This window comes from Cupressus sempervirens, chromosome 1 (assembly GCF_028749045.1).
Source record: "Cupressus sempervirens isolate cs-2001-9-10 chromosome 1, ASM2874904v1, whole genome shotgun sequence".
Classification (NCBI taxonomy): Eukaryota; Viridiplantae; Streptophyta; class Pinopsida; order Cupressales; family Cupressaceae; genus Cupressus; species Cupressus sempervirens.
In genome coordinates this window covers 294,999,903-295,021,114 of record NC_143118.1, presented here as the reverse complement: position 1 = coordinate 295,021,114, position 21,212 = coordinate 294,999,903, and positions in this window count along the sequence as shown.

Genomic DNA, 21,212 nt, shown 5'->3' with positions numbered 1-21,212 from the left:
GCTCAGCTTTACGGTTGTCAACCGCCACAAAGACTCTATGATTCCTACCCACATCTCCTACAGTAGGCGCAAATCTAGCTGCACCCTTACCAGGTCCTGTAGATGGTTTGATCGAACAATCATATGATTTATGACCAGGTTGGCCACAAGTGTAACAATTCCCAAAAAAGTTGGGTCCTGTCCCACGACCACTCTGAGTAGCACTAGGATATGGTGCACTACCTCTACTAGAATTCTGTTGACTGTACTGGGGAGGACGATCCTGCTGAGATTTTTGTCCTCATTTCTAAAAGTCTCCTTTCTTTCCTAAGGTACCAGAATCTTGTCCACTCTTGCTCCAAAACTTCTTCTTATTCTTACGGGAAGGACCAACCTGAGAGGGTTCTGATTGGGATTGGCCCTTGCCTGAGGACTAAGTGAACTGAGCATCCTATCCTGAATTCCTTGCACTATGGTTCTGGGAACCGGATCTACCACTAAAACCTCCAGCCAAATTTTCCTCTGCAATCTGTGCCTTCTCTACAGCGAGGGCAAGAGTCCTAGGTTGATGCATGCGAACTTCTCTGATGATGGAATCCTTAAGGCCTCTGATAAAATGATGAGCCAAGAGTAAATCATCATTGTCATAACATGAATACTACCTAAGTTCAAAGAATCTGATCTCGTACTGATCCACAGTCATATTTCCTTGCCAAATTGTGTGGAACTCATCAGCATGGGCCTCTCTGAACTGAGGAGATAAGAATCTCTCTCGAAACCTCTCCTCAAAGATCTCCCAGGTGAGATCTGCAACACTAATCTGAAGCTTCCTACTCTCAATATTCCACCAAATAGATCCATGGTCCCTCAACTACATAAGAGTTAGAACCATAAACCAACGAGATAACAAATAATAAAACAAGATAGCAATACACAACGGAAAGCAAAACCATAGTGGAAGCATAGTGTCTACTTTGTGTTTTTATGATCTGTCTACATCGTGTATGCTTTGTGTTTTCATTCAATGTATATTTCATAAATCTTTTTGGCCTTTTGAATGCAAGTATGCTTTGTGTCTATGACAGAGTTTGTATGTGAATGATTTTTCTTGAGGACAAGCAAATTCGAGAGGGGATGGATGTAATATCCCCATTTTAGTATATAAAGTAATTATACATAAAGAGTATATAATATTAATAATCGATAATATTATAATTATATTGAGATATAATTTATAATATTATAATAATCATATATTATATTATATAATTTATAATTAAATATTATATAATTATAAGTATTAATTATACATATAAATATATCTATGAATATTATTATATATTAGATATTTATATGCCATAGATAATTAGTACATATCCGTATGACAATAATATGTGATATTATATCCTTGTTATATATTAAAATAATATTTAATTAAAAAGATTCATATATTGTTATAATCTTATATATAATTAATATTAATATATAATCATATATATCTAATATTAATCTATATATAATAAATAGTTATTGATATAATAAACCTTATTAATATATAATATAATTATTAATATATTATAACTATTATTATGAAAAGAGGCGACCCTTTGAAAATCCATATATATATATTTAATATCACACAATCAAAAGGATATCATATAGAAGCATACAAATTATTATCAAATTCATACATTTCAAGAGGAAATCATATAATGCCCTGAAACGAGACATTACAGAAATCCCTAAAACTTATAGATTATTGCTAAGTAGAGAATGGACAAAGTGCTTGAGAGTATGCTTTTCAACTGATTTTATAAAATTATGGCTACCTTGGAAGGGACTCGATAATTAGATCAAGTTTGATGTTGATCCAAAGATGAAGACAATGATTACAGAATACAATGCACCAAATCAGGTAGCATTTTTTCAAGCTGAGCTAGACTCCTACAAAGTGATGTCTCCTTACATAAATACAACTAAGAAACCTGACCATCTGAATAAAGAATCTATGATCCCTACTCCAAAAGAATAACTCATCGCTCAATTTGTAGATAGTATGGTTGCAAAATGACAATGCTTAGGCGAGGAAGAAGACCCAAATATTTTGCTTCTTCTAGGATTATGTAGGTTTCACAAAGTCATTCATTCAAAATTTGAATGCTCGCATTGTTAGGAAGTAGTTTCTAGGGTACTCATTTAGATAATGCAATCTAAAAATGACCAAATACCAAATGAGGTACAAAAGAAAAGTTCAAGTTCTACAAGCATATCTAAAATGGTTGAGATTTATGATGAAGAAAAAGAAGATTCCAATGTATCATATAGTGAGACTTTTTCAAATAGCAGGGATTTATCTAATCCTCCACCTAGGATGATCAAAGTATAGAGGAGAAGACATTTTGTAAATGGCCAAGTTTGGACCTCAGTGGTTGTTCATCTGAAACCCCAGATTGATAAGTTCACTGAATTAATTGAGGATATTCAAAGTCAACAAGAGAAACAAAATGGCCCCTATATCAAAGATAAATTGTGGAAACTCACCAAGTTTACCTCATGAAAGATTGAAATGGGTCCCAAAGAAACAATCCTTCAAGACTCAAGACAAGTAAAAGCTACGTCCAAATAAGCACAAGATTAGAAAGCCCAAAGAATAGCCAATCTAGACACTCAGGTTTGATGACTCTAAATGCAAATTAGGAGTTGGCACATGTATTGAACTAATTAATCCCAAAGGTAGGTATTTTTATGTAGCATATCACTTACAATTTAGATTTACTAACAATTTTGTAGAGTACAAAGCCTTCATTTGTGAACTTCTCTTCGCATTGGGAAAAGATGTCAAAGCTCTTGTAATAGAAGGAGACTCCTAGTTAGTCATTAGACAGGTGAAAGCAATCTTCTCATGCAATGATAGGGGACTACTTGCATACCAGAAAAGAGTTTGGGATTTTTTGAAAGATTTTGAGGCCTTGAACATTAGGTTTATCCCAAGGAAGATTTTAGTAAGTGCATTGCAACCCATTGAAACGAAAAAGCTAAAGAGATTTTAAGTTGAATTGGTTGCTACCTCATCTATTCCAGATAATATTATTAACTTCCAAGTCTTCCAAGATGATCAACATATTCTTGAGTTTATCATGTGCAATGACCTTTTCAAGGGACAAGATATTGATGATACTCTCGATGACAAGCTTGAATAAGATGAGCTAGAGGATGAAGATGGAATTATAAATTTGAAGACCAATATTATTCCTAAGGGGATGGTAGAGTTAGAACGTATCTTGAATTGAGATTAATCAACACATAGTAAAAGGGATGTTGAAGAAAAAACGGTTCAAGAATGTGATTCATATAATCTAGGCACAGAAGAAAATACAAAGATGGTGAGAATTGAGAAGGCTTGTAACCCTCAAGAACAAAAAAGTATGCTTCAATTGTAGATAAATTACAAAGATGTCATAGCATGGAGTTATGAAGAACTCAAGACCTACGATCCTGAGATCATCACTCATGACATTTCATTGAAAGCAGATGCCAAACCCTTTCATCAAAGACAAAGACCAGTGAATCCCATAATTGAGCCTTTGATAATGAAAGAAGTGCAAAAGTTACTTGGTGCTAAAATTATCTTCCCAATCTAAAAGTCTATATGGGTTTCTAACTTGGTCCCAATAAAGAAAAAGACTAGAGAAATTTGCTTCTGTGTGGATTTTTGAAATTTGAACTTGGCTTCCCAAAAGGATAATTACCCATTTTCCTCGCTCAATGAAGTGTTAGAAATTGTGAATGGGTCTAAAATGATGTCTTTTCTAGATGGATCTTCTGAATACAATCAAGTAATGGTAGATGAAGAAGATAGGTTGATGACACACTTACAACAAAATAGGGAACCTTTGCATACTGAAGGATGCCTTTTGGACTGATCAATGTGGGAGCCACATTCTAAAGAGAAATGGACAACACATTCAAAGGGCTAATAAACAAGTGCATAGTCATCTACATGGATGACCTTACTATCTTTTCTAAATATAGGAGTACCCATATTGCAGACTTGAAACAAGTGTTCAATCAATGTCAAAGGTATAGTATATCACTGAATACCAAAAAAGTGTTCATTCGGGGTCACAAAACGAAAGCTTCTTCGTCACATTACTTTTGAAGTTGGGATATCTATTGATCTTAAAAGGATAGAGGTCATTCTTAATCTGTCACCTCCTCATAGTTGTAAAGAGCTGAAATTATTCTTTCAAAAAATCAATTTTATAAGTAAGTTCATTAATAGATTTGTTGAGCTAGTACATCCTCTTAATGTTCTACTCAAGAAAGGAGAAAAGACTAAATGAGTTCCTAAAATAAAGAAATTTTTTGAAGACATCAAAGTAGCAATCTCTATGGCCCCAGTTCTTGTAAGTCCAGATTATGATTTACCTTTCAAAATATATTCATTTTCTTTGGAACATTCATGCACATGGATTCTTAGTCAAGGGAAAAGAGGATGAGAGACCTATCACATTCATGAGTTTCCTACTAAATAATGATGAGTTGAATTATTCTAATCTTGACAAATAGTCTTTTGTATTGATAAAGGAAGTTAAGAAATTTCTCCATTATATACTTAGGAGAAAGATATATGCAATTGTATCTGATCCTGTGGTTAAGACATTGTTGATGTAGAATGAATTAGGTGAGAGACAAGGAAAATGGATGGCTATATTGAAAAAGTATTATTTGGAGATTTAACCAATGAAGTTGGTAAAAGGACAAGGATTAACCAAGATGATAGTTGATAATGAGATTGGTAATGATAGAGAAATCAGATTTGATTATGAAATCAACACTAATAATCAACAAAAGATCATGGTATCTCAATTGGCTATTGATCAAGGAATAATCATTAATGTTTGGTATCAAGATATTGTTTACTATCTTTTGCAAAATTAATACCCCAACTAGATGAATAGTTCCTAGTGTAGAGGACTCAAGATGAAATGTGAATCATATATGCTACAAGATAGAAAACTTTACAAAAGAAACTACGAGGGAATTTATTTGAAATGTTTGGGACATGAAGTAAAAGAAGTTTTGGAATAGTTTCATGATCGATATGGCACTAGGTATGGATCAGTAGAAGCCATAGTGCATATGATTTTTAGATCAAGATATTTTTGGCCTACCATCTTTAAGGATACATTTGAACATATAAGTTATTTCCATATTTGTCAAACAAGTGCCAATAGAGAGAGGCATCTAGTTATGCGACTACAACCAGTGTTTTAAGTACGCCCTTTTGCTAAGCGGGGGCTAGACTTTATTGGTCTAATAAATCCACTATCATCTATAGGAAATTTTTTCATCCTCATAGCTATAGACTATAGCACGTGTTAGACAGAAGCTAAAACTTTTCAAAATTGCACAACAAAAGTGGTTACATATTTCTTGGAAGAACACATTGTCACCAGGTTTGGTATGTCATTCTTCCTAGTATGCGATAATGGATCATCATTTGCATCAATCTTCCTTACTCAATGGGCACTAGACAATAAGGTTATAATAAAGTTCTCTTCTAATTACTATCCCCAAGGGAATGGTGTGGTTGGGTCCACCAATAATTTGATTACAGTGATAAGGAAATTGCTACAGGAAAATCCAAAAGACTGGCACACTCATCTGAAGTATGCATTGTGGATGGATAGAGTGAGGATAAAAAATAATTTGGGGACATCTCCCTATTTACTTGTCTACAAACAAGAACTAGTGTTCCCACTTAATCTCAGGATTCCAGTATTGAAATTTATGAAGGGGTATTTTGAGGACATGGATAGAGTTCATATCAAATTATTGAATCTCTTAGAATTGGATGAGAAAAGAACAACTTTGGAGCATGTGGTGAAACAAAAAGCTATCATCAAATGATGGTTCAACAATCAGGCCACAATAAAATCTTTTAGGATATCCAATATTGTTCTCATATAAGATAAGGTGAAAGAAAAGTCAAGCAGTCACACTAAATTTCAATGATTATGGATTGGCCCTTATCAAATTGCAAAAATTTTGGGCAAAATTACATTTAGGTTGAGTTCCCTACAAGGGGAATTGGTCTCATTACCTGTTAATGATTAGTTCTGAAACATTACTTGGAGGTCTAAAAGTGGAAAACATTTCAAAATAAAATTTAAAAAAATCCTTTTTGCAAGAGTATATTCTTTTAGTTGTTTATTTTTGTGTTAGTCTAGGGGTTATGTGCAATCAAGACTCTATCTTAACACATTTCATAGATCACTACTTATGGTTCTAACTTTTAGGAAGAGGTATTTCTTTGTCAAATCATTCGGATGATTTTGTTTCTTGTACCAACTAAAGAATGGATGTTACTCACTGTCATAGAAGACTTTTTCTTGAAATCAGAATCACAGATCAATAGTTCTCAACACTTTTCAAATTTAAAGATTGACTATCTTGGTGTTTTCAAATTCAAGGTTGACGACAACAAAGGAGAGTCCAAAACTTTTTAGTTTAGACAAAAGGTCTTTTCAAAGAATTGCTAAGGTCACTAATTGGCATGAGAGTTTTTAAAGGTTCATAAAAGAGGAATGCAAAGGTTATCAAACTAAGAAAAGAATCATAGAAACGACACCAATTCCTTGGCCACATAGTATAAGTCTGGTTAGGGTACAGAAAGAAAACATAAAAGGAAAGGTGGTGTTAAGAATGAAAGATTCCAAAAGGTCTAAGAAAGGTAATCTAACAATAGAGATATGCCCTCCAAAATGGCTATCCAATATCTATACAAATTTCTTAATGGATGAATCAAATGAAAACATGCAAGCTCAGTGAAGCAGCATCCAAAATATTATTCAAGACTTGAAATGCAACTACGATAACCCATCAAGAGCCCTTTACACAGATTATCTCATCTGGTTAGATAGTGACTAATACACATGATCTACGAGGATTCCTAATGAATGGACTATTGGAGTGAAGGATTGTTTCCAAGTTTCTATAGGCTCATGATAGATTGCACCTTGAAATGTCAAAGGAAATGAATACACTATGCACACATTGAGCTTGAATATTTAAGATTCTAAAGTTTTGACTATCAAGGAACTTGAAAGTTGTTTGAAGTGTTCAGCACTTAGTTGTTATTTGAAAAACATCAAAAGAAAGCTTCTTGGTGAAGAAATGCCTTTGTAATTCTTCCTTTTTTTGAGGTTATTTGTTGTGGTTTCACAATGCATGCCCCCTAGTAAATTTTTTGTCTCCCAGACCCCTAGCCCTAGGGCCTAGGTCATTTTGGAACCCTTCACGAGTTTGGGTCAAGCCTCAATCTCTAACTAGGTGAGTTCAGGGTGTTAGAATAGGAAAAATCTAGATATTTCAAGTGTATTAGTGCATATATATGCACTAGCACACTAGCGCACATGCACACCTTGTCTAGGTGTGCAAGTGCATTCAATGTGCACTTATCTCCCTCTAGAGATGTGCACATACACACTTGCACATGTGTGCACCTTTGAAGGGTGTGCACTCATGGAGGTGCACATCCTGGGGTTTGGGTCTATATAAACCTGAGACCCCTTCCCCTCCACTCACTTGTCTCCTCATGCTTTCAAGAAACTGCACCTTCTTACCCTTTAACGTGTGTTTCCCTCTTCCTCTTACAACCAAAACAACACTGAAACAATGTAAGACACTAAAAGTGCACATTTGTGCACCTTTGTTCACTAAAAAGAACAAAATCTAATTAAAACCTAAAAGCAACTAAGTCAATGAAATGTGTGCATGTGCACACCTTTTTTCCAAACTCAGTTAAGCATAAATCCTAAGAAAAGGTGTGCATGTGTACACCTCCCCAAGGTACGCACATGTGCACCTTTTTGTGCTTTCATTTAGCAACCTTAAGGCACATATAAGGGTATGCATATGTGAACCCCATCAAAGTGTGCATGTGTGCACCCTTTGTGCACAAAACACAAGTAAAAACAATATTTAAGTCCCCTTGCATTTTCCTTGTGCATGTACACAATTGTGCACCTCACCAAGGGTGTGCAGGTTTGCAACTTCTCTAAAATAATCTCATAATGGTCATTTAGCACACTTAGTGCACCTATAATGATGCACTAGGTGTGCTATTTTACATAGTAGGACTCATGGGGGGATTGGACTTTTTTTTTACTTTTTTTAGTGTTTTGGGCTAAGTTTTTTTCAATTACAGTTTGTCTTGGGTTAGATTTTTAGCTTTTCAAACTAATATTTTTCTCTTTTCTATAGATAAAGTGGTTTCTTCATCATCCTCACTAGCAGAAAATATTTCTCCCAAACCTATAGTGTTCATATATCATGGTACATCTAGGAGATCTCACTTTTAAGATGGACACTATGAAGTCAAAGACACTGAGCTTGGACACATTGACTGGAAGGCCTTCCTGACCACTTGCAATAAGCCAAGAGAAATATTTGTAATGGTGTTAGCACTCATCTGATCAGGGTTAGTCAATGCAACATCACATCCTACTTTTGTGCAATCTTTAGAACTCATCATGGCTCTTGCCAAAAACTATGTCACTGAAGAGATGGTTTTCAAGAGTGCCATAGGCGAGATAGTCCTAAACCTCCGACCTTGAAAATTTGAGAAAGTGTTCAACTTGCCTAGAGTTGATCAATATGTACACATATCTTATGAAGGAGCAGAAAGATGGTATAAAGATCATGAGAAGGAAGCCAAAGAGATAATCCAATCATTATTTTTTATTTATAGAATACTAGTGGGCTGTAAAGTTGGCAAAGTGGACATGACCAAGAGATACATCAAGGATGACATGGGATATGTCATCATGCTTTTAAGTAGAGTCATGGGCCTACTGACAACTGGACATCTCAATATCTGGATAGTCCATTTCATAGAAACCATTTGAATGTCCAAGATACCAATTCACTAGGACACAATACTAAGTGATAACCTAGATGAGTAGCTGATAGTTGTTAAGGCCAACCCCATATTTTGCATGACACCATATTTGTACTTATTGGCAGCCAAAACAACTGACTACCAAGGAATTTACAAAAGAGGTAGCATACAAGATGCTAATGCATGGCCTTATGTGGTATATCCTAAGCTGGTAAACAAGAAACTTTTGGATTAGAGAAAAGAGCATAGAATAGTGAATGAAAGCTTTATATTTGTAATCATCTAATTCATAGAGGGTGATTATGCCAAACAAATTTTAGTAGAGGAAGTAGCCAAAATCACAGAGATCAACATCTACTGCATTCACTTCAAAACATTCACATACCTTAGGGTCTCAAGTGCACAAGTGAACCTAAAGAAGCTCCCAAGATATCCATTAGATAGGCTCATTTTGTTAGAGATTTCTAAGCAACTCACATCTGCATATGATAGAGTGAGTAAATAGCACAAGAAGGCATGGGTATGGCCTATCACCATAGGTTCTTTTGAGGTCAAGCAAAAGCAATACATTATGACCTTTGATTCAAAATGGGATCAGTATCCCTTAGAAGACTACAACTCCCCTCACCCTTATTTTGACAACATAGGGATGGTCATGCTTTTGGCAGGGAAGTAGTTCATACATGAAGATGCATTGGAGGATCACTAGATGAATGCAATAAATGACTATGATACTTGAATAAGGTATTATTGTAGAATGACTCTATATATGGTAGAAAAGGCCTTGAAAATGAAGATCTCACTCAAGGCAATCAAGAAAGACACTGAAGATGTCTTAGATCCATTGTACAATCATGACAAAATCTACAATAGGTTGATCATCAATGCAGACATTGGTAGGGATGGGAATGCAGACATCAACAACAGAGCTCGCCACATAGTCCAACTAATGACGAAATGGATCAAGAAGCCTTACAAACTTGATCCAATTCCACAGGTTGTTCCTCTACAAGCCACAACATGACCTATCAAAGGAAAAGGTGTAAAGGTTATAGTACCAACTTTCCTCATTCAATCCCTACTGAGGCCAAAAATAGTTCATCAACATGAGCGGGAAGTTGAGTATTTTGAAGTAGATAGAGGAGTTAAAAGGAAGTAAGGTGCAAAGGGTAAGAAATAAACAACTTAGACCCAAGTGCCTCAACAACCACAACAAAATATTGAATAAGTAGAGCCTCAAGATGAGTTGGTAGTTCAAGTCCAAGAGATTGAATAAGTGCCTCCACCAAGATAGGAACAGGAACCAAAATGAGAAGAGAAAGAATAGAGGGTGCCACTAGTAGGTCAAGAGGAAGAACCCTCCCCTCAGCTCCTATAGAGGCTAGGGTTGAGCCCACTATGCGAGGGACATGTAGGAGAAGATTGAAAAGAAATACTCCTCCCCATAGGTGTCTAAAACCATTCCTAAAACTAAAGCAGAAGAAGAAGAAGAAGAAGGGGAACAAATTGAATGTGTCCCCTTGAGTCAAAGGACTCGTTTGGCTAGGGCCACAGAAGAGGAAAGAAGAAGAAGCTCCACTGTAACATCACCATCTATTCCAAAAGAACCTATTTGGGTTACTACTTCAGAGGATGAGTAGTAGTACTGAAATGCAAACATGGAGAATCAAGAGATAGATGTCTTTGACCCCTCAGATTTTAATTTTATGTCAGTGGGCATCAAGATGGTGGAGGAGGAGATACGGGATACTCCTACAAGTCAATCCCTAGGAGAGGACTAGAACCCATTACCACATCTTCCTCAAGGACCTTTGGGCCTACCACCACTACCATCTCAGGAGTTTTCATTCCTAGACAAGATCTAGGCAATGTCACTTCCTCCTATGATAGACTCAAATGAATAGGTAATGGATGAAGAAGAGCCCCTACAAGTGCAATTTGATGAACTATCAGAGGAGAGGAAAATACATGAGGAACCTCAACAAACTCCTCATGACATCGAGGTTGGGACCTTAGCCCAAGCAGATACAAAGACTCAAACTGGTGATCTTTGTCAACAATAAAAGACTCTAGAGAGGATTGATAGGGAAAGGGACCTATAGTGCAAACCCCCTCTTCAATCAAATATATATCTCCAATGGGCACTACACCTACTTGGCTGAAGAGGGAGGTCATGGTTTGAAAGAAAAGGTAGCTGAATGTAACTACTAAGGAGGGAATGGATGAGATAGTAAAAGCCATCAAAAAGCATGAGCCACCTACAAGTGATGCATGACCATTGGCCTTCATTACAAAGAACCAAGATCAGGACTTTCTTGCACACATAGCGATCCCTCCTCCACATGGTGACACTGAGGATTTAACTTGTAATGATTATCAAATCAAGGAGGTCCTATTAGGAAGGCCCATGGTAAATATTGCCAAAGTAGTGAGTACTACAAGCATAAAAGAGGTGTTTAAGCATATGGATAGAGATGATTATGGACGGTTGATGTTGCAAAGACAAAATAAGCTTATGAGAGGCTATCTGCATGGAATAGTGGGCCCAATAGACCTAGATCGTCTAGAGATCACTCTTGCTACAACACTAGAGAGAAAGGAAAAGGGGGTTGTACAAATGGATTCATTTTTTGGAGCATGTTATCAATGGCATGACAATTTTGAGGAAAAGGGTGTATAAATAATAGAGGGCAATTTGAACCTGTTACACTATATTCAATCGAGCATAGATAAACTGGTGTCCATAGTGAACTAGGATTTTGGATTGATGGATGAGGTACATATCTAAGAAAAAGACATACATATTTTTGACATCAATAAAAGGTAAAAGGTATCATACACTCATGGAGGTATATATAGCAAAAGAGCTTGATAAACTCTAGGATTGGATAGAGAAGATAGTTTCTGGTAATAAAGTCATGAGGATACATGAGGATATTTAGAGATTAAGAGATCAGACTCAAGAAAATGTTTTGAAAGCAAAGAATTATTACAATGTTGCCCGCTTGACATTTTTTAAGATGAACCAAAAACCAACATCAATTTAGTGCAATTAGTAGTCCAAAAATTCTAAGGAACTTTCGAGGATGCTTCACCAAATTAAGATAGTAAGCAAGTATTTAAGACTGAAGAGGTATTGTTGGAACTGGACACTAAACTTGAGGATTTTGTGGAAACTCGTATGGAGATTAGCAATTACCAGCAAATAGTTAAAGATAAATATGCAAATTTGGATTTACCAAAAGCTAACCAAGTAACAAAGATCATAAGGAAATTCAAGAGCAAACATCCAGAAATCGCTTTGGGATAAGGAAGAAAAAAATCCAAATGCTGAAAATTCAATTTTGACACTTGGGAAAATTTTGGATTTTTGGAACCTATCATCAAGGTATAGAGGTGTGCAAGTGCTCAAGGTGCACAAGGTATGCAGGTGTCTAGATGTGCTATTCATAGAGGTGCACCAATTTTGAAGAAGTAACAGTGCATTGATAGTTAACCGCAAGTTCCTAAGTTAGAGCATTCCATGCATCAAAAATACATTTGATAGCAGTTTAACTCCTAGTAACATCCATAGAAGTTCAAGCTTCCATTTTTAGAGCTTCCAGTGACTCTCAAATCCTCTTGGATCTTCCTTCTTCTTATTTACTTCTTTTTTCATTGTTTTAAGTAATGTAAAAGCTCATGCACCCATTAATTGATATAAGCAAGGGTGGAGATCTATTTAGCACCATTTAGATAGTTAGATTGTATATAATTAGATTTATTTTATTAGTTTTTAGCATGGTTTTTCGTTTTAAGATCTCTCACTTTCAACACAAAAAGAGGAGATGTTTTCTTATAAATACATGGATGTAGTATGTACTCCATATTGTTATTTTGATGCAATAATATATGTTATTGGTGATTTCATTCTGATTGTAGTTATTCTTACTAGACTGTGTTATTTTTGTGAATACATGTTCATGAATAATAATGGAGCCAATGGTTTTGTTGTATTGATTTGACTGTGTGGCCTTTTAGTTTTGGTGTTTTCCTCGATGATGTACTGAGTTGGAGAAAATATCACCCATTGTTCCTACATAGCTTCTTGTCTCACATGGGCACACTTTCCATGGCCTTGTGATTTTATGAGAAGTGAAACATATTTCAATTATTATTGAGTTCCCATTGACGATTGCATCAATGGAATTAAGGAAGCATTGCTCCTATTTTCATTGGTTTCCTACCCAATCTTTTCAACAATTTGAATTGAAAATGTGTTGTTATCATGGTTCATGTCCATTAGGAATTTCCATTTCAATTTATTTTCTTTAATCGCTCATTACCTTATCTTTGTTATTTTGTTGTCTAATACTTGGTTAGAATAGGAATTCATATAGTTGCATCAATAAATTGAATTCATCATAAAATACAAAATACCAAAAATATATCTCTTTTGTGGTTACTTTTCAAAATGACAAATCAAACATCTTATCTGAAATTAGTCAAAACTAGCAAAGGTCTCCTTGTGAACATACACATTTATCTTCAATTGAGTAGATTCCAGTAGGTTGCAAGATCACCTGGAACCTTGGAGTTGATTCTAGATTAGCATTTGAAGAGAGGAGTGTGAAATGATTTGGGTCACTAAACATTGTGCAAAACAACAGCTCAAAAATACCTCATGACTATGTGATTTTAATGGTCTAACCCCCTATGTACATTATGAGGAAGTGATGACTTCCAAATTATATCACTTGTATTTGAAAAAGTTATTGAAAGGTCTTTAACTCATTTTGGATAGCAAGGGCAACACAAATTAGATTGGATAACTAGATCAAGCATTTCCTAAGATCACCTTGAATAGACAACTTGACAATTGAAGAATGTCTCATTTTGGAAGGAATCATTGGGCCACACATAACATGAGAGCATGGATATGGGTTTATTTAGATCCAATATTTGGATCCATTTTTTACTTGTAGAAGGGGTAGATCTTAGATTTGGGGCAATCAATATGAGAGATGATGCCAAAGGAATCCATATTTGATCTGATGCAAAATTGTTCAATAATATAAGTATGAGTGGGAATTTACATTGTGGGGGGAATAATAGTCAATTTTCTATTACCACTTGAACCTTCTTTAGAGGGGAGATGTTCCATTCTCAAATAATCTAAGAAGACAATTTCTAAATCTTCATGTGCATTATAAAGTATTCTTATCTTTTACATTTATCTCTCTCCTATTTGTAATTCTATACGTACTATATGGGTTATTTTCCTTGATCTTCTCCTTTATGTTTGAGGATGGTCTTCTGGGGAAAAAAATTGGTACTTTACACATGCTACCAAATATTGTGTAGACTTAATCTAATGATAGTAGCTTCAAAGACCCTGATGATCAAGATGGATAAAGTGAGGCTCTTGAAGCAAACATTTTTAATGATTGAGATTATGAGATCCTTCTACATTAAGATGGAGTATGACACTTCTTCTAAGGCAACACAGGAGCTTAGAAGATTAATACTTAGAGGGAGTCTAGAAATACATGTGTGTGACTGCATGATGTTGATGGGCCCACTCCTATGTATATCATGAGGAAGTGATGACTTATCACCAAAAAATTAGAAATTTAATATTAGATTCAGAGTGAGTCTAACAAGAATCCTTGGGGGAAGAGGGCCTCTAAGGGAGTAACTACTAGACCTAAATTCCTAAGATCATTCTTCTAAGTGAAATTCCTTGTAATTCATTCTTCTCTATGAGAGATAATTGAGGTGAAATCCTTTGTGCCATCCTCTAATTTGACTCATGGTGGTTACAATTTTGCATATGATATATAAAGAAAGGTGATGATCTATGATGTGTGTAAGGTAATTATTGTAAGGTGATGACCTTATTAATAGTTTGAGTTATCTCCTAGAAACACTACATTAACTTGTAGCACCTAAATGTGTCAGATGTCTAGGAGCAAGTGTCAGCATGGTTCTTTGGGCCATATTTTTCCAAACACCATGATAACAAATTCATAATGGTTCTTTGGGCTAGATTTTTATGCACACTATGATAACTAACTCATCATGGTTCTTTGGGCTAGATTTTGCCAGATACCATGATAACCAACTTGTTATTGTTGTTTGGGCTGGATATTACTAGACACCATGACATAGTTACTATTATAGACCACACTTAAGGTAAGCTTATATTAAAGTTATGGAATTTTTTTAAATTGTGTGTTTTGAAAGGTGATAAGTTTATGCTCTTAGTGAATTGAATGTCACACTAAGATGATATATCTTCATATACTTGAGAGCTTAATGTGTTCTACAAATCCTGCCTAGCTAAGAGGGTGTGTTAAAGTTGTAGCTTCTGTCAGATTGATTCAATTTGATATACATTATAGTTATTAGTAAATCATCATTTCCTATATATACTTATCATGTTAAATAATATAATTTTTTTTTATAATACATATATATATTATTGTATATAATACATACATATATATATATATATATATATATATATATATATATATATATATATATATATTGTTGTATATAATATATTTATTTATTTTATTTTTTATTTTTTTTGTTATACATATTATAATAATATATTATATATATTTATTTATATATTACTAATATAGTAATATGTTAACTAGTGATGATTAACCACAAAGACATGTATCTTCATGAGACATGTCTCCTCCTCTCTTATTTATAATCCTTCATTTGTATTTTGGAATACAATCAATACAGCAAAAATTGTTAGTACATTTCTAGCGATACTAGAAATCAACAGCCAGATGGACCAGTAGGAGGCTTGTCTTTATGTTGTTCAATTTTAGGAGTGCAAGGTGTCAGACCTTTGAACACTATCTTAGCACAAGAACGTGTGACAACATTAGCACAAGACTGTGATTGTTCTTGATCTAATTCAAGAGATGTGACACCTCTCAGAACAAATGGAATCTTAGATTTTGTATTGTTTCTTTTTCCTTTTATTGTGATTAAATCACAATATTCAAAGTCTAAAGGTTCAACCATGTTGATTATGTTGTCATTGTTGGTATATGTAGAGTTGACCTTGTTGTTGTTTTTTAGTTTAGAAATTTATCCCTTCTCATACAGAGGAAATGGTTCCTTAACAACTTTACGATCTAAATGTTTTTATGTCCTCCCAAAACTATGTCACCATCATTAATGAGGTCTTGAATCTTATGTCTCATACTAATACAGTTGTTTTTTTAATGACCTTTGTTTTGATTGTATTCATAGTATGCATTTTCATTTGACCATGTAGGTTTTGGTTGACGATCATATGGACACAAGTTGTCAAGTGGAGTAAGAATTTGATTTTGAAAAATAGTCTTATAGACCACTTCAAGAGGTTCAGAGATATATATTCATGTTTGGGTCTAGAAACCCAAGATGAGTTTTTAGCTTTGTTTCCAAATGTCTTATTATCTATAGTAGCCCATTTAGTGGCTTAAGATTCATGCATGTTAGTTGTGACATTAAAAGCTACCTTAAAAGGTTTGGGAGTGATATTGTCCACCACTCCATCATGTACTACATCTCAATTTTTGTTAACATACTTGGACTTGTCTTTGCTAGATTTGGACCCTTGTTTGACGTCTTTTTGAAGGGTTAACTCATCTTTCTTAACCATGAATTCCTCTATACAAATATGTTGTGTAATCATGTCTTTGAAGGTATGTGGACCTTGAGGTTGTATTTTGTATCTGAAATCAGGTAGAAGGTTATCCATGAATATATCAAGTTTCTCAGTTTCAAGTATCTTACATGAGTATTTGGTGTAGAGTTGTCTCCATCTTTAGAGGAATTTTAAGAAAGGTTCTCAAAATCTCTATTTAAGATTACAAAGATCTCTTATGTTAACTAGATGTTGGACATTATGCGAGTACTATTGTATGAACATGTTGGAAATCTCATCAAAAAAATTGATTCTAGTAGGTAATCAAGAGAACCACTCCATAGTTTGATAACCCAAATTTTGTGGGAACAAGTGCATGAGGTATGTTTGATTGTGTATAAACTCCATGGGCAAGGCACCAAATTCCCTCAAGTGATCTTGGGAATTAGACATACCCATTTACTTTTTATATTTGGGTAGCTAAACTCCTCTAGGAACAGAAGGCAAGTACAAATTCTTGTCAAAAGGAAATAGACAAATAGCATCTAGTGTGCATTGTTTAGTCAGTTTGTCTTTGTATTTCATCATTTGTGCCAATATCTCTTGCATGGCTTGGATTTTTTTTTTAACTTAAAGGCTTTAGATTCCTCTTCTTGTATGACAATAGTTTCAACATTGTAGTCTTGAGGTAGTTTTGCTCCTTCTTGAGATAGTTTGAGGAAATACTTCTATTTCTTGTCATTGAGTAAGATTTCCATCAGCTTTTGAAATTTTTTGTATTTGTGACATTTTTAGATTTCTTGTGGGGGTATTTCTTTAGTATCCTCATAGTCATTTGTGTAGGTGTAAGGACCTTTGAAACTTTCGATTCTTTGGAATTCATCTTTCTTTTCTCTCCCATAGTTTTCACCAATTTCTTGATCTTGGTCTACCTTCCTATTATTATGCAAGTTTTTAGTCTATCTAGGATGGAAAGGTATCTTGAATAGAAGTTCATTTGTTTTCTTTAAAGATGTAGGTGTTTTTTCAGTGTCTGGATGTTCTTGAAACAATGGATTCCTAACTTGTTGTAAGTTATTGGAAAAGACTTGTCTGACATCAGGTAAACCAATAGGTGAAGGAGACTATGAGGATCCTTCATTGTACTTAGACTATATATATAACTAGGAATGATCTCTACCATAATTCCTACCTCTATCTCTACCTCGTCTATGTCGTTGAGGAGGAAACGCATTTCCACTTCTAGTTACAATAGTCATAGACAATGGCATATAACAAAGTTTAGACAAGGACCATACTTAGAAATTTGTCTCAAACTAGGTAAGTAGTAAGTATGATGTATAGTAGGGTATGAGTAGTCAAAGAAATAGCTAGAACAACCAAGAGATTGACTATCATGAAATGAAGTATGACAATGCAATAGATCAAATGAGATAGTAGAGTGATGAGACTAGTTTGTATGTGTTTCACAAGTTTCTAACTAAGCAAGTTGTCTAAGTTTCAAACTATTACAAATAGAGAAATGAATAGGTGTATTTAGACAAAGACCAGATTTAGACAAAGTTTTGATGAGGATTCTAAAAATAACTCGCTAGTTTTGACAATTTCTAATAAACTCACATGAGAAAATGACTCTGAGGTGATTAAATGACATAATCTGGGTGAGTAAAGACTTTTGACAGACAAATTTGAGCAAGTTTTGCTAATTTTGAGATAAGATATTATGCAAGGATATTGATTGACCCATGCGAGGAAGCATGTAAATAAGCATGAGGGAAGTGAATAATGATTCCCAAGTTCCTATCTCATGCAAAGTGTTGCTAGAAATCACACGAGGAAGTGACAGACTGACAGGTTTAACTAGATTTTGACAATTGTGGCAGTATCTTTGCATAATCTTGCATGAGAAAACTTAGCTTCTCATGCGAAAAAAATGCAAAGAGCAATGCAAGGAAATGCAAGTTATAAGACCCTAAAGTCCTAGCTTACAATTTTTCACAGTAAATGAGGTGAGTAAAGGACATACTGAAAAGTTTGGACCATATTTTGAACAAATATTGATCAATTTTGATAGGTTTTGGATCAATTTCAGAGAACATTTCTAGTTTTCAAATAGAGTTAAATATTTATTTTTAATAAACATCATTTTGGACTAATTTGGCAAGTATGACAAGGGTTTTTTATACTTGTTTGTAAAATAGACAAGAGGACGCAAGCAGTAGTTGTAAACAATCCAACTAAGGACAAAGGAACTTGGAGGGACAGGGGAGTCTTGACCTTTTGTTTGGATAGTTTGGACAATTGTTGACTCAAAAAAGATACTCTTTATCCCTATAACTAAAAATGGTAGAGGCATCAAAATCTTTGTCTCGCATCTTATGTGCATGTGTTCACCTCACACAGCCATTTCACCCAACTAGAGAGCACCTATGTTTTTGGTGTATTCCAAGGACTCAATAACATGTATGTTCAAAGGATACCCTTGAGGTAGGGGTTATTGTCATATACCACCTTCCACCATCTAGGTACATGCCTATGGTGAGGATCTATAGGAGAGATTCTCCCCCCTCCTAGCACAAATATTATGCCCCTTTCAAAGGTGAATTGGGTAGCAACTGACTAAAAAGTGTTTAATAGACTTCTATTGACATTAATCCCTGGTGGCCTTGTGAATGAGGTTAAGGATAGAAGCCACATCAACACCTAAAAGTGCACACACTTGACTAGCAAGACTGGGGGCAGCATCCCCCAGTGCAATAGATAGAGCCTTCTCTTAATATGCAATATTAGAATCAAGAGAAGAAATTAACACGGCATTGGAGTTTTTGACTCTACAAAGCTTCTTTATTATAGTTAGTAGGAATCACTAGTGTTAGGTGTGTGCTCACTTGGGTCATCCTAGAGGTTGAATCACTCTGACAAGCCCTCTAAAGGTTGACTTGAACTTGGTTTGGATTCAAGGGCCCAAGTTTTTTATTTTCCTAAAGGGAAAAGAGCATAATCCTCTACCTTTTCACCTCACCCAAACATGTAGAACACATTCAATACTGAGCTAACTTATTAATCCCAACTTTTCTTATTCTAGGTTTTTGATTTTCCCAAAGGGAAATAAACATTATCCCTTCATTAAAAAATTTGTTTGGTATAACCACTACCTTCCTTGCCTCCCTCAAGTACCATCTTCCAAAGGAATCTAACTTTCTAATTTACTCTTGGGCATCACTTCCAAGTAGCAAAGAGCATAATCCCTATTCCTTTGTCTAGAGCCCCATGAAGTTCACAAGACCTATTTAAACTATGTGAATTAAAATCATGTAAAAAGACACAATGTTTGAGTGGGTTTGAACTGTCTTTGACAAGCGATTCTTTATCAAGTGTCATGCAATCAAACCATTAGTAAGTTTTGTGTGTTCATTTCAACGTATCTTCAACAGTCGTCCTACAAACCACTATTATTTTTTCCTAGAATCATAAATCATAAAATAATTGCATCACAAATAGAGGTTAGAGCAACAATATTAATGATAGATTATAAAAAATACAAAATTTAGCTACTTTGTTGTCAAGTATCACGTGAGACTTTGCACCAGGTTGTGTGAGGGAATGCTTTGTGCCATGTGAGATAATGTTATTTGCGCGTGAGCATGTACAATTTTACATGAGAAAGTAGAAAGGATGGTGTAAGTCTTTAGAATTCTTGCATGAGAAAATATCTTTCTGAGCAAGATTTCACTGTATTGTACATAATAGAATCCAAAATGTCAAAAATGAAGATAAATGAGGCTAGAAATTTGATTTTTATGCCCCATAGTGGATGCCAGAAATGTGAGTGTTAAATAGGGGCCTCTAATTCAACCACACACTTCAATTTGATCTTTTTTTTTCAGGTACATTCTAGAATGAACATGAGATTATTCATTTGGAATGTCTACAGAAGGTGATCTATTTCCTTCTAACTAGACGGGGTTTTACCATGCACTCTCAAAATAGAGAGCTCGGTAACTCAACCAAACTAGAATGAAGGATTTGAATAAATAAAAATGAAAGATTAATCTATGTTTTTTATATTTTGTATGCAAAGATATGAATTAATCTAGATGATATTTGAATTAATCAAAGAAATTAGATAAGCAAATTAATCTAAATGATTGCATTGTAATCTAGATGATAAGCATGTAAAAGCAAAGGAGATGCAAATGAAAAATGCTTTAGTGTTCAATCCAATAGAAATTTGATACCCTTCACTTGCATCCTCTTCAAATGAGAGGTCGAGGGTCTCTTTTATAGAATTTTGGATCCAATCAACAACCAAGATTAAACTCGATGTACTGTTTAGATTAGAATATAGATTGATTCTTCCATTTTTTATGGATTTGAATAGATGAATTAGGGGAGAATATTGATCCATTTAAATATGACCTCATAATCTAATTTTCTAATTAATTAAATAATTAGTTTCAATAATTATGATGAGGATATTTAATTTAATCAATATATTTAATTCCATTTTCATGTGTATTAGCTAAAGGGGGTGAGTTTTAATTTAATTAAAGTGTTGAGACTTGTGATTAAATTAATTTGATTAGAAGGTTAATTTAGCCAATTTAGATCAAAATTTAGGAATTAAATAAAGTATGTGATTAATGCAAATTATGGGTTTTCTGCATTTAACACTTAGGTCAAGTA